Here is a 16,024-nt window from a genome sequence, read left to right as displayed (position 1 = left end):
GGAGTTGCCAGCCAGACACAGGAAGCAAGATGAGAATGTCATACTGAGAAAAGGTATCAAGCCACATGGCTAAACATAGATAAGAATGATGGGTTTAATTTAAGTGTAAGAGCTAGTTAGTAATAAGTCTGAGCTACTGCCTAGCATTTATTAGTAATATTAAGTCTTTGTGTGGTTATTTGCAAACAGGTAGGCCAGAGGAAACCATCTGTTTAAAATGGGAATCAAGAAAACCAGGATAGCCGGGCGGTGGTGGCGCACGCCTTTAATCCCAGCACTCTGGAGGCAGAGACAGGCAGATCTCCTTGAGTTCGAGGCCAGCCTGGGCTACCAAGTGAGTTCCAGGAAAGGTGCAAAGCTACACAGAGAAACCCTGTCTCGAAAATCCAAAAAAAAAAAATAAATAAATAAAAGAGAGAGAAAAAAAGAAAGAAAGAAAGAGAGAAAGAAAGAAAGAAAACCAGGGTAACATGACCCACAGGAGCAACTAACCAGGGCAAACAGAGGCTCACTGAACATGAAGCAACAATCAGAGATGCTGTATGTGTCTGACCTAGGTCTTCTGCATATACATTATGGTTGTGTAGTTTGGTGTTCCTGTGGGACTCCTAGCAGTTTGGACAAAGCTGCCTCTGACTCTTTTGCATGCTCTTGGGACCTTTTACCTCCTATAAGGTTGCTTCATCCTGCAATGAAATGAGGTATCTGCCTAGTCTTATTGTAAACTGCTATGCCAATGTCGATTCATATCCCTAGGAGGCCTGCTCTATCTGAAGGGAAACAGAGAAGTGAATCTGAGGGAGAAGAGAGGTAGGTTGGGGAGGAACTGGGTGGAGAAGAGGTAGGTGAAGTTGTGGTCAGGATGTAGTATATGAAAAAATAATAAATTAAAACAATATTCCACAAAACAGAAAAAGAAGGAACATTGCCAGATAAGGCAATTTATGAAGGAACATTTTATGAGACCACAGTAAACCCTGACATCCAAACCACACAAAGATTCAATAATGAAAGAGAATTACAGACCAATTACCCTAAGGCACATACTTGCAAAACTACTCAATAAAATACTTGAAAACCAAATCCAAGAACACATTAAAAATATCATCTACCATGATCAAATAGGTTTCACTCCAGAGATGCAGGGATAGTTCAACATATAAAAGTCAATCAGCTGGGTGGTAGTGGCACACACCTTTAATCCCAGTACTCGGCAGGCAGATCTAGGTGGATCTCTGTGAAATCAAGGCCAGCCTGGGCTACAGAGTGAGTTCTAGGAAAGGCTCCAAAGCTACACAAAGAATCTCTGTCTTGAAAACAAAACAAAAATCAGTTAATGAAATCCACCATATAAACAAACTGAAAGAAAGAAAAAACAAAAACAAAAACAAAACAAAAAAAAAAAAAAAAAAAACAGGATCATCTCATCAAATGCTGAAAAACCCTTTGGAAAAAAACCTAACACACCATCATGATAAAAGTCTTGGAGAGATTAGAGATACAAGGGACATCTCAAAACATAGTAAAGGCAATTTATACCAAGCCAATAGTCCACATTAAAAAAAAATGAAGAGAAACTCAGAGTAATTTCACTAGAATCAAGAATAAGACAAGGCTATCCACTCTCTCCATATCTCTTCAATATAGTACTTGACGTTCTGGGGATACAAATTGGAAATGAGTCAAAGTATCATTATTTGCAGATAATGTGATAGTATGCAAAAGTGACCATAAAAATTCTACCAGGGAAATACTACAGTTAATAAACACCTTCAGCTTCTGCAAAGTGGCTGGGAACAAGATTAACTAAAAAGACAAAATATAGTAGCTATCCATTATACAAATGACAAATGGGCTGTGAAAGAAATCAGGAAATTCAACACCCTTTACAATAGCCACAAATAACATAAAATATATTGCAGTAATATTAACCAAGCAAGTGAAAGACTTGTATGATAAATAACTTCAAGTCTTTGAAGAAAGAAATTAAAGAAGATATCAGAAAATGGAAACATCTCCCATACTCATGGATTGGTGCAATTAACATTGAAAGGACAACTATTGGCTCAGGACCCTGAAGACCAAGTTCTCAGACCAAGTTCTCAGCACAAAGGAGATTATTTGCCCCAGAGGGATGGAGGCCAGAGATAAAGGACAAAGAAAGGAGATAGAAAAAGGGAAAAGGAAAGGGAATAGGGGAGAGGGGGAAGAGGTATTGGTTCAGGAGGGAGAAAGGACTGCCTCTCCATAGAGAGGAGACAGACAAAAAGTGGAACATAGGAATGTGGCAGTTTATAAAGATGCAAAAGGAAACCCTGTAATATGATGAAGTGTTTAATTTTAATTGGGCATGTTAATTAGGTGAGCCAAAGGGGGCTTTTGATTGCTGGATTTTAATAGTTTAACAGCTGGACCTTGGTAGTGAACTTCTGGAGGAGGAAATGACCAAATAAGGGAATGAACATTGAAAGCTAGCTTCCAGAATGTAATCTAACCACTTTTTAGCAAGGAATTGGAGAGAAGGGCAAGGCCTGCTAGAGCCACATGTTTGAGTGGGTTAGTGTCCCTTCAAACATAGTAAAAATGGTGATCCTACCCAAGCAATCTACATATTCGATGCAATTCTTATGAAAATCACAACACAATTCTTTATAGACCTTGAAAAGACAATACTCAACTTCACATGGAAAACCAAAAAACCCAGGATAGCTAAAACAATCCTGTACAATAAAAACTTCTGGAGTTATCACAATCCCTGATATCAAGTTGTAATGTAGAGCTATAGTAATAAAACCCATATGGTATTGGCATAAAAACAGACAAGATGATCAGTAAAATCAAACTGAAGTCCTAGACATAAATCCACATACCTATAGATACCCGATTTTTGATAAAGAAGCAAGAATACACAGTCAAAAAAAGAAAGCTTCTTCAACAAATGGTGTTTGTCTAATTAGATGTCAACACGTATAAGAATGAAAATTAATCCATACTTATCACCCTGCACAGTACTCAAATCCAAGTGGATCAAAGACACTAACATAAATCCAGATACATTGACAGTAATAGAAAAGAGAGTGGAGAACAGTTTGAACACAGTGGCATGGGAGACAAGTTCCTGTATAAAAAACGAATAGCACAAACACTAAGAACAAAAATCAGTAAATGGGACCTCATGAAACTGAAAACCATCTGTAAGGCAAAGGATACCTTAAATAGGACAAAATGGCAGCCTACAGAATGGAAAAATATTTTCACCAATAGTCCATATCTGACAGAGGGCTAGTATCCAAAATTCATGAAGAACTCAAGAAGCTAGACATTAACAAACCAAATAATCCAATTAAAAAGTGGACTACAGAAACAGAATTCTCAACAGAGGAATCTCAAATGGCTTATAAACACTTAAAGACATTCAATATCCTTAGCCATCAAGGAAACTCGAATCAAAATGATTCAGAGATTCCATCTTATACCTGTCAGAATGGCTAAAATTAAAACCACAAGTGAAAGATCATGCTGTTGAGGTTTTGAACAGTGGGAAATTTCCTCCATTAGTGGTAGTAATTATATAGTAAATATTCCTATAGCCAATATGGAATTCAATATGATGGTTCCTCACAAAATTGGGAATCCATCTACTTCAAGAGCCAGCTCTACTATTCTTAGACATATACCCCAAGGACATTCCATTCTATTATAAGGACACTTGCTCAGCCATATTCATTGCAGTTCTATCCATAATATCCAGAAACTGTAAACAATCTAGATGTCCTTTAACTGAAGAATGGATAAAGAAAATGTACTTTTACACAATGAAGTGTTAGTCAGATGTTAAAGACAATGACATCATGAAATCTGCAGGCAAATGGATGGAACTAGAAAAGATCATGCTAAGTGAAGTAATCCAGATACAGACAAAAATGATATTCACACACTTTTCAGTGGACATTAGCTTCAAAGTAAATAATAATCAATAATAATCATGCTATAATCCACAGACCAAAAATGGCTAAGTAACAAGGAGGGCTCGAGGGAGGATGAATGGATCTCCCTGGGAAGGGGAAATCGAATAAATTTGGCAGGTGACCTGGGGACAGGTGGGAATGGGAGTAGGAGGGATAAAGAGGGGGTGAGAGGGACAGGGATGAAGGTGGAGATGATTGGGTTTGGAGGGGGCATTCAGGGGAACATTTGAAAGCCTAGTGTAGTGGAAACTCCCTGAAATCTGTGAGAGTGACCCCAGTGACATCTCCTAGTAATGAGGCATATGGAGCACAACTTGACCATCATCAATAACCAGGCAAGGCTCCTGGCAGTGGGACTGGGGCTTCAATTTAGTAACAAAACCTTTGACCTAGCAGGAGGTGCTGGGGTAATGATGACATAGAACTTGTAGGAGTGACCGATCAACGACTGGTCCAACTTGAGGCCCATGCTAAGACAGGGAACCCATGTCTGACACTGCCTGGATGAAAGGGATCAGAGGCAGTACAGGATAGATTCAAACAAGACTGGAAATAAGAGTCAATTAAATGATTCCTAATGATATTCTCCTATGCTCAGATAGGTACCTAGCTCAGTTGTCATCAGAGGGGTGTAATCCATCAACTGATGGGATAAGATTCAGAGACCCACAGCCAAAAACTAGGCAGAGTCAGAGGAATCCCCAAAAGAGAATGAGAAAAGATTGTAAGGGCCAGAGATTTAGAAAACACCATGAGAACATGAGCCACAGAATCTAAGCAGAAACTAAGCAGGGCTCATAGGGCTTAGAGACTGAACCACAGGCAAAGACCTTATATGGGTCTGAGCTAGTTCCTCTGCATATACCTTATGGTTATGTATCTAGGTTTTCTTGTGTGACTCCCAACAATGGGTGTGGTTGGTGTCTCTGACTCTTTTGCCTGCACTTGGGATCTCTTTCCTCTTATTGTAACTTGTTATAACATGTTTGGTGGATGTCCCTGGGAGGCCTGCTCTGGTTTTTGTTTTGTTATATATGTTTGTTTTTGTTATTGTTTATTTTGGCGGGGATGAAGGGAAACAAAAGAGGAGTGGATCTGAGGTAGAGGAAAGGTGAGAGGAAGGGCTGAGAGGAGTGGAATGAGGGGAAACTGCAGTCAGGATGCAGTGCATGACAGAAGAAGAAAATCAAAATAACAGTAGAACAGTGTTAGCTAGTTATGGAAAAGTCCCCAGGAAGACCTTTACAGAGAAAGAAACTATTTTAAAATGTAGATGGTGACCATTCCTCATGCGTTTTTCATCTCCGCATTTCCAGTTTAGGCACGATGTTCTAGTTCCACTTCTTTTCTTTTTTATGCTCAAGACAAACAGCATTTGAGATACTAACTATACTCAATCACAGTACAGTTTTGTCTAACTAAACTACTGAGTAATCACCAGTTACAGGCCAAATGAACTCCTAATTGATTGAATCATTGTATTTTATTTCTAGGCACACAAGTCTACTTATAATAGGGGATTTGATCTGCTTTAGATTTTGCAAATTAACTCTTATCCTGTTGAACTGTCAGATCTTTTAAAATCATATTGTCTCTGTTATTATATAGCCTATAGGAATTTCCTAGAAGTCTGCAGTTGGGGAATTACTCTCTGGTCTTACCTCTTCTTGAAAGGGCTTGCTAATTCTCTCAGTTCCCTAAAGATAAGCCAATATTCAGGCAAAAGACAAATATTGACAGATGTTACTGATCAGCAAGAGATAAAAAGCTAAAATGCATCATTTTATGCATTCACCACATCCAATGCAAACCTTGACCCAGCCAATCATGACAATTGATCTGGAAAGTTCAGGGCCTTGGCACATAGGAGGATAGGTTTCATTAGGAACACCTGTAAGCTTTTACAATCATAAAACAGAGGTCTAACTTCTGCAGTTTTACCTCTCATCCTATTTTCAAACAGACAGTCATGGTTATCACCAGAATTACATCAGCCTCATTTTCTGAATATAAAATGATTCATTAAAAATGTACTTTGTTTATCGTACAAATTTACTCTCTGAGTAATGATTTGATCAGACACATTGAAATAATTGCGCAAGTAATTTCTATAGCAATCACTAAAGAATATGAAAATGAAGTTATTTCTGCTCTCAGTTTGTTAATCATCATCTGCTTAATTACATATTTGCACTTTAAATAATTATTTATTGAGAACCTACTATGTACCAAGAAGTGCAAAAAAAGTAATAGACTTTTGCTTAATAAAAATTCTTGAAGCATATTCTTTTCCAGAAAGAGACACATATGAGTGTACACATCAAAAAGGAGATGCATTCTAAACTAAGCATGTATTATATATGAAAAGATGCATGAATGTGGATTGTTCCTTTGAATTCACAAAGTGCAATCCACTGTCAATCAACTTGACAGGAATAAGCCTGGAATTTCCCAAGTGTTTTAAAATAAGAGAGATGATAGACTCTGATTGTTTGTGGCACCATTCCACAGTTCTAGCCTAGAAAAGGCTACCAGGATATCAGCTCTATCTGTCTCTGCTCCCTGATTGGTGACTCAGTGCACCAGGCTTCTTCATGCACTCAAGTAGGAGTTGTTTTCAAGTTGTGAGAAGATTGCTTTTGTTGAGTATTTCATCACATTAGTGAGAGAAGGAGTTAATCCAAGAAGCTACTTGAATAAATGATACTTAAGCTGAGAACTAAAGAATGAGTAGAACTTAGACATACATTTGGTTGTTGAAAAGAAAGCCACTCTACCTGCATTTCAATAACTTTTTTTTTTCAATAAAAATAATGCAATTTTCCTGACCTGGAAACCACTTCAGGCAACCATATTGGCGTCTTTCCAAATGAATCAAGATATTAGTGGAGAAAGTAGTGCTCACAAATGGTATCAGAATGACAGTAAAAACTATAACTTCTTGTCCAATATAAAATGATCTCTCCACACTTAACATCTTCCAAAAGTCTCCAAGACAAAAATAAAATTGTCAGATGCAGTTGTGCCAGGAAAATCCTGGAAGACAGCCATCCTATTTTGCAGCCCTGAAGAAGAAAGTGCAAGTGTGCAAGGGTAGCCTTCCTTACTCAGCATGGACAAAATGAGAGACATAAAAGTTGTGAGTCTTCATGCTCTACTTCAGATGGCTGCATTTCCCTGGTGTGGAGCTCTGAGGACCTATAACCAGATGTGCCTGTGTGCCAGAGCCTGCTGTTTCTCATAGAACTTTTACTGCTGCTCCAGATGTTTAATTTTGCTAGCTCTGACCACCAGACACATTCTACTGCTCAAAACTATGAGTTATTCTGTAGTAATGTTGATGATCTGTTTGTTTAACCTAATCTCAGGCAGTTCATCCATTTGCTCAAATTGTTTCAAAACTTTACTTATGGACAAAAGTGTGTTTTAGTCAATAGGAGGGATAGAAAAACATAAATAATTAGAAATAAATGTTGGTCAATGTTATGAAGTGTGAGTGATACCAAATGTGTAGAGGTATAATTTAAAAAAAAGGAAATTGGTTAATCATAAAAGTATTCTTTTCTGTGAAATTAGCCAAAATTTCAACACAGGAGAAACAAGATTAAATCAAGTTTTCTTAATTGACCAGTTCTGAGTAATTTGTATAACACTGAAATAATTATTTCATTCCAGGCTTCACAGAAACTATTGTCTATGAACAAATTTCTGCCTGAGTTCATATATAGTTTTATTAAAAAGCAGTCATGCCTGTTTGTGGTTATTGTCTGACCTACTTTCTACAGCTGTTTTCTAGCAGTAGCATGGGTATTTGCTAGACATTGTAGTTTGGAAATCCTAAAATCTTTAATGCCAGTCTTTCATAAAAAAAGTTTTCTGACTGCTTTTAAATTCATATTATATAAATAATGGTCTTCAATTTCATCTTCTCAAGGATATGTTTAAAACATATTGTAGCTAAAGTAATTATTTTGGATTTTGATTTTTACTAAAATTACAAACTGTTATGTTTGAAAAGGGATGTACAGGGCATTTAGTCCAACTCACTCTATGAAAAGTGTCTTTTATTCCATTTCTGATAGATGCACATTAATGCTTTGCTTGAATAACTCTATGTCAGGGAATTAGATTATCTCCTGGTACATGATGTTGAATAGATGGGCAATGCTATTAGGTGAGAAAAAAAAAACTTTCTTGTTTTCAAACTCCATTTTTATTTATAAAACTTACTGATTATGTTTCAGTCTGCACAGACATGGAAGAATAAATATGCAGCCTTTACACCCTGTGCCATATAGCAATATACTGACAAATGGCTTCTAGTGTCTAGATAAATGCAATAGACCAGTAGACATCGTCTTCCTGGATACTGACTCAATTTGTGTGATATGTAAATTGTAAAAATGTGTCTTTAAATAATATATACCAGTTCATTGATACAGGACAAGTTGTTTAATTTCTAAATATTAAGACATTAATAGCATAGAATATTGTAAAAGTAAAATGCAGTGGTAACTAACAGGGCCAGTAGAGAAACAGAGACTGAAGTTTGCATTAAGCCCTGGTTTTAGTTTTTCTTGAAACTGTCTTTGCATTTTGCTTTGCTCTTTCTTTTCAAGAAATGAGTCATATGTGGAAAATTATTATGTCATATTCTTTGCTTGAGCATAGCTCATGGGTGAGCCCATACTCATCTAGCAATAATTTATATCTAACCAAACTAATACAAGGCAACAAATTCATTCTTTGTACTACACAGTCCATGAAAATAATTGAGTGTATGAATAATTATGAATAAATTTATGAATTAGTTTACGATCAATAATTTACAATACTTTAAATTTCCGAGAAAGGTAGCAGAAAGATTCATTACATAAATTATTTCCCTTAAAAAATTCAGTCTTTTTCAGTCATGTTTAATAAATATTTTGTTGCCTGTGGGGCCTAATGAAAATTATGTATTATAATCGTTTGTCTGATGATGGTATAAGCACAGCTTAAGGCACAAAATGGCTTTTTGATGTGGCTTCCAGCAGTTTTTGAACTCATTCTTACAATAATTAAATACCTTTTAAAGTGATTATAGATCTTTCTGATTACAACTATTCTTTAGACAAATAGAATTATTTGCTCAGTTTATGGAATCTTCATGAGCTGATAAATTTTTTCAGATATACCAAACATCTTCTTAGTGTTATGTTTTTCAGTGAAATAAATTATTTGACTGACATACCATTACATTATTATTTAAAAATTATAACTTTTTCAGTTCCATTTAGCTTTTTTTCATTTCTTAGTGATTTTTTTCAGATAATTAAATTGTACTGATTTGAGCCAGAGAAATGGCCTAGCAGTAAAGAGAGCATATTGCTCTTCCAAAGGACTGAGACCCATATACCAATGTCAAATGGCTCATAACTGCTTGTAACTCCAGCTCCAGGGGATCTAATACCTTCAACTAAACTCCACAAGAGCCTGTATTCACTTGAGAATACACACATACACCACACACACACACACACACACACACACACACACACACACACACACACACGCAATTTGCTCAGTTTCTACTAACTTAAAAAAGCTAATACAAGTTTGTATATATAAGATAGCACTCACTAGTCTAAAATTTCTCATTTATTTACAAAGATGAACTTTGGTTAGGTCACAGTGGGCACTTGTGTCATTTTTCCCCCAACAAATAAATACATAGAAAGAAACGAGAGTATTGTTGGAACCCAAGTAGAAATTTCCAATATAATATTAGTAATTTCTTGAGTATAATGAAATACACTGGTGTATCTACTAAGTGATTCTATACTCATTTGTTCAAGAATTTCCATCTTACATTACAGTACCCATTGTTATCATTTTAATTCATGGACAGTCCCCCCTTTTCCAGCACCCATGCTGTACAAACTCAATCTCTTCATGCTCATCCTTATTTGGTCCTGCTCTCTCTCCTCCACACACAACTATCAACATCTTATAGAATCACCAAATCATAAATTTATTTATTTATTTTTTTTTTTTTTTTTTTTTTTTTTTTTTTGGTTTTTCGAGACAGGGTTTCTCTGTGTAGCTTTGCGCCTTTCCTGGAACTCACTCGGTAGCCCAGGCTGGCCTCGAACTCACAGAGATCCGCCTGCCTCTGCCTCCCGAGTGCTGGGACTAAAGGCGTGCGCCACCACCGCCCGGCCCATAAATTTATTTTTTAATTTCCATAATAAGTTAATTAATATGGAGACTTTAAATTCAAATGGGATAGTGGATTGTTGTGCAGTATGAAAAATATGATAGAACTTAGAAGCACAATTACTGTAATGGAGAGGAGAATGATTCAATCAAAATCAATTCACAATTTCTTCTACTTAGTCCTGCTCTTATCTAAAGCCAGATTAAGATTTAGTATACTTCTAGGAAAGAAATCAAAGTGAAAAATAGGAGGGCTATGGTAGAAAGTATTTCTCTTTAGTGGTCATAAATGTTCCAAATATAATAGTATATTAATAATGAAAAGAAAAATTCTAACAGTCACTCAGAACAGTTGAAATTAAATTATGCATGATTAGTATTACTTGTTATAATACATTAATTTATACAACACATTATAAATTATATATATTTGTCACAGAATAATCATTAGTGGTTCTTTTTTATTAGTGTATGTTACTAATTTGGAAAGTCAGATATGTGAAGGAGAATTATTCTTCGACCACTTGTGCATGGTCACAGTCCATACTCAGGTTCATACTCAAATTTAGCAATCTGCAATTTGAATCTATTGCCTGTTATAATCTCACTTTTAGTGGATTGTTCTGTCAATTGACAGAAAAATATCCATCAATTAACATGCATTGTTAAGAAATAGTCATTGTTGCAGAAATTAAAATATCATCATAGGTCATTAAGTTTCTTAAATATACTTGTTTTCTTGGAATATGAGAGTGTCTGGAGAGTGCCTTTTCACACAGGTGCCAGGATGTAAAAGTCATATTGCATTCTCTTGTTCCTTCATTTTTATTGTTTATGTACTTCTTTTCTTGTATACCTACATACACCTGTGCACAAATTCACTTATAAATAAAGAATATTAAAAGTCTGAAATGTACTTTTAAATAAATACAGCAATACTTTCTCTATTATCATTCACCATAAAAATATATGTAAGCACATTTAAATATGAATAAATTAGAGTAAGTGGTTATTGGTGACTGGTAATTTGACAGGCTCTAAAATCACTTGTAGGTAGGACTTTTGGACATGTTTATGAGATATTATCTTGATTAGGTTATTTTTTGTCATGAGACTCATTATAATATGAATGGGGCCATCTCTGACACTGATATTCACCACTTTCTATTTTCTTTTTTTGTTGTTATTGTTCATTTGTTTGTTTTTGTTCTGTTTTATTTATTTATATATTATTATTATTATTATTATTATTATTATTATTATTATCTGATACAACACATCCTTCCTATAGTTTTCCTTCTCTCCACTCCTCTCAGCCTCCCCTTCTGCCTCTCTCTTCCCCAGATGCACTCCTCATCCATTTTGGCTACTCTGTGTTTTCTATTGCAGATGTGGTATGACTAGGTGTAATGTACCAAAAACCTTGACTTCCCCGCCATTCATAATATTTTCTTCAGCACAAAGGAGAGTTACAACTGAGATTAAAAAAAAAAAAAAAAAACAATGGGAGAGATGTTATAGATAAAAACAATCAAAAGGGGTAAAATTCTAGGATAGAAATTAATTTATAAAAAAAACCAATATTCATTTAATTAGAGTGTAACTCGATGTTTGAATAGTCACCTAGCATATGCAGGGTCCTGGGTTTAATGCCCAGTACTGCAGAAATTGCAATATTTTTGAATAAATATACTAAAATATTTTTTCTCTCCAAAGTGAAATATTATTTCTATGTATTTCTACATAGAAACTAAAAAATGTTATTTCTATGTATTTCTACATAGAAAACTAAGACCATAAAATATCATATAATATTTATGTGCCATTGACTACCTGTAATTTATCAACTGAATTTTGAGATATACTGGATAACTCCTAGAGAGATGATTTCACTAGTTTGACCCTTGGTTATTACTAACAGCTGTCTTGTATGGTCTAGAGAATGATCTATGATAGACATAATTTTGGATTTAATGAATGAGTTTACTAAGTGCATAGCTATCAAAAAAAGAATAAAGAACAAGTAGAGAGGTAGACACACACCACACACGAATAAGTAACTATAATGAAGTAATTTAGTTTTTACACTTTATTTACCATAAAATTTAGAGCATGAGTTGAGCATCTCACTCAGTTGAAGTACCCTGGCTTTGTTTAATACCGAGACTGTAGAGATATCCCTGAAGCACCATGGCCTTGTGCTTAATAGCAAGACTGTAGTGATAGCCCTGAGCAAGCCATCCCATGAGCTTTCACTCTTGATAAATGGATTGTGATCAAGGCCTGATTTGAAAATCAGGTATGCACTGTAGCAAGAATCTGTTGTGTTTCAACTTTTGTGAGATTCCTTTGTGACCCTAGTTATTGACTTGATTGAAAAGCATGTAACGAGAATTTAAATGTTTAAATGACACTAGTTTTAAAGATTTACTGAAATTTTAAATTAAAATATGTCTGTGAAGCCATTGAAAGTAGCATGTGTTTGAATACAATAGCCCCTGGGCAGAGAAAAATAATTCTTTGCCTGCTTGCCAAATCATATTATTGTCAAACCTGAATGGAATTAGAAGTCCATTCACTCAGTTGTGATGGATTATAGTTCCAATGTGAATTTTTACATGATTTTTCCTTACTTCTTTATGTGTTAGGATTCTTGAATGAGAGGACATCTTACTCCTATTGTTATATTATCCTATCTTCTATAGTCTTCATAATCATTTATTATGCCAGTCAATGATGTTCAATTTGACTATTAAACAATGACAATTTTGTTAATATTAATATTTATTTTTGTATTTAAAGATTATTTTACATTAATTTAATAACCACCTAGATACAAGTATAACATTAGAGGATTCAGCAATGGAAGCATCTCTATTTTTTTTTTTAATTTTTTTTCTTTATTTTTTTAAGTAAATTTATTTTACAACATCATTTAGTTCAACATAATAGCCACAGATTCCCCTGTTCTCCCACTCTTGCTCCCCTCCCCCTCCCCCCATCCCACCCCCCATTCCCACCTCCTCCAGATCAAGGTCTCCCCCGAGGACCGGGATCGACCTGGTAGACTCAGTCCAGCCAGGACCAGTCCCCCCCTCCCAGACCGAGCCAAGTGTCCCTGCATATGTCCCAGGATTCAAACAGCCAACTCATGCAACAAGCCCAGGACCCGGCACCAACACACGGCTGCCTCCCAAACAGATCAAGCCAAATGACTGTCTCACCCGTTCAGGGGGCCTGATCCAGTTGGGGGCCCCTCAGCCTTTGGTTCATAGAGCCTGTGCTTCCATTCGTTTGGTTATTTGTCCCTGTGCTTTATCCAACCCTGGCTTCAACAATTCTCGCTCATATAAACCCTCTTCTTTCTCACTAATTAGACTCCCAGTGCTCCACCAGGGGCCCAGCCGTGGATGTCTGCATCCAGATTCCTCAGACCTTCCTTGGATGGGGTTTATGGCACAACTAACAGGGTGTCTGGCGGTCAACAAGGCAAAGCGACAGACTACTGAATGGGAAAAGATCTTCACCAACCCCACAGGTGACAGAGGACTGATATCCAGAATATATAAGGAACTCAAGAAATTAGACATCAAAACGACCAACAGTCCAATTGAGAAATGGGCTTTAGAATTAAACAGAGAATTCTCAACAGAGGAAACCCAAATGGCTGAAAGACATTTAAGGAATTGCTTAACATCCCTAATCATCAGGGAAATGCAAATCAAGACAACTCTGAGATACCACCTTATGCCTGTCAGAATGGCTAAGATCAAAAACACTGAAGACACTTTATGATGGAGAGGTTGTGGAGCTAGAGGAACTCTCCTCCACTGCTCGTGGGAATGAAAGCTTGTACAACCACTTTGGAAATCAATATGGCGCTTTCTTAGAAAATTGGGAATCAATCTCCCCCAAGATCCAGCTATACCACTTTTGGGCATATACCCAAGAAATGCTCAATCATACCACAAGAGCACTTGCTATGTTCATATCAGCATTGTTTGTAATAGCCAAAACCTGGAAACAACCTAGATGCCCTTCAACTGAAGAATGGATAAATAAATTGTGGCACATATACACAATGGAATACTACTCAGCAGAGAAAAACAATGACATCATACGGTTTGCAGACAAATGGATGGATCTAGAAAAAATCATCCTGAGTGAGGTGACCCAGACTCAGAAAGACAAATATGGTATGTACTTACTCATAGGAAGACACTAGATGTGGAACAAGGATGACTGAACTGCTACTCACATCACCAGTGAGGCTACCTGGAAAACGGGACCCCAAAAAAGACATGGAGAAATGGATGAGATCTACATGAACAGCCTGGTCATGAGTGGGAACAATGAAGAGCGACGGTCGAGGGAAAGAGAGTGGGAGATCCTAGCTGGATCAAGAAAAGAGAGGGAGAACAACGAATAGGAGACCATGGTAAATGAAGACCACATGAGAAGGGGAGGAAGCAGAGAGCTAGGGAGGCCCACGGAGATCCACAAAGATACCCCCACAAAAGACTGCTGGCAATGGACGAGAGACGGCAGGAACTGACCTACTCCGGTGATGGAAGCATCTCTATTAAATAGTAACTCCAGATGACTCTGTCAGTGGGCTTCCTAGCTGGTTTCTGTTGGTTTTTTTTGAGTACTCAAGTTCATGGTGTTTTCTATCTGTCTGGCTGTCTATTCATCAATTTGTCTACTCATTAAATGAGTATCCTGAGTCTCTCATGGCATACGATGATTATGAAGTCAAGGAGGTCAGCTTATTCTTCCTTCCTTTTTGATTTCTAACCTTCCAGATATTATTATTTCTCTTTTTGCAAGCTAATAAAGAATAAGTTGCCTAAGGAGGTGTTGTGGCCAATGGCTTTGATTCCAGAACTCAGGAGGGAGAGGCATAGGCCCTCAGATTTCCAGGCTAGCCTGATCTACAGAGAGTTTCAGGACAGCCATGCCTACAGAGAAAATCCTGTCTCAAAACAACAACAACAAAGAGTAGATTGCTTAGATTTTTCTAGAACAGTATTTGGAATCTGTTCATTTTGAATAAATAAGGGCTATAAAATTCATTTGTTGAGAATTTGGTGCTAAAATACAGAATTATTTTTACTTAAAATGAGGAATTTACTTGGGCAGATTTTTAGTTATCAGGCAATTTTGTTCAAAGTAACATTAAGATCAAAAGTACATGACGGGAGGTAGTGGCGCATGCCTTTAATCCCAGCACTCGGGAGGCAGAGGCAGGCAGATCTCTGTGAGTTCAAGGCCAGCCTGGGCTACCAAGTGAGTTCCAGGAAAGGCGCAAAGCTACACAGAGAAACCCTGTCTCGAAAGAAAAAAAAAAGATCATAAGTACAAAGTATATTCTTATCTTGGTCAGGAAAAATAAAACAAGTGAATCTTAACAATTAAGAACATATGATGAAATTATCTAGAACATAAGCCAAATATGCTGATTGCCATATATGAAGGACACATACACACAAACACACCAAAATACAAAATACCTTCAAATAAAACTACTCAATTGAATAAATAAAATTACTTTAGTTAGAGTACGGCAAGCCAGAATTATGTGGAATGCTTTCGTACATTTCATCACTCCAGTCACTCAACATCCATTTTTTTTTCAAGAATTTCAAAGTGAGACTAGAAGAAGCAGATAGATTTTGTCACTTGCAGGGGCTCCCTAGCTTTCAAAGTTGGCATTTTTGCCTTCTAGGCCTGTGTCAATTTGACTTCTCTGGCCTGACCTCAAAGTATATGTTTCTCTGACAAGAGGCCTGTTTCTTTGTTTTAATCCCAGGCACATCAATGCTATATCCAGTTGAGGCCTGTATAGTTTGGACTTT

Source organism: Peromyscus leucopus, chromosome 6 (genome assembly GCF_004664715.2).
Source record: "Peromyscus leucopus breed LL Stock chromosome 6, UCI_PerLeu_2.1, whole genome shotgun sequence".
Classification (NCBI taxonomy): Eukaryota; Metazoa; Chordata; class Mammalia; order Rodentia; family Cricetidae; genus Peromyscus; species Peromyscus leucopus.
This window is presented reverse-complemented; position numbering follows the sequence as displayed.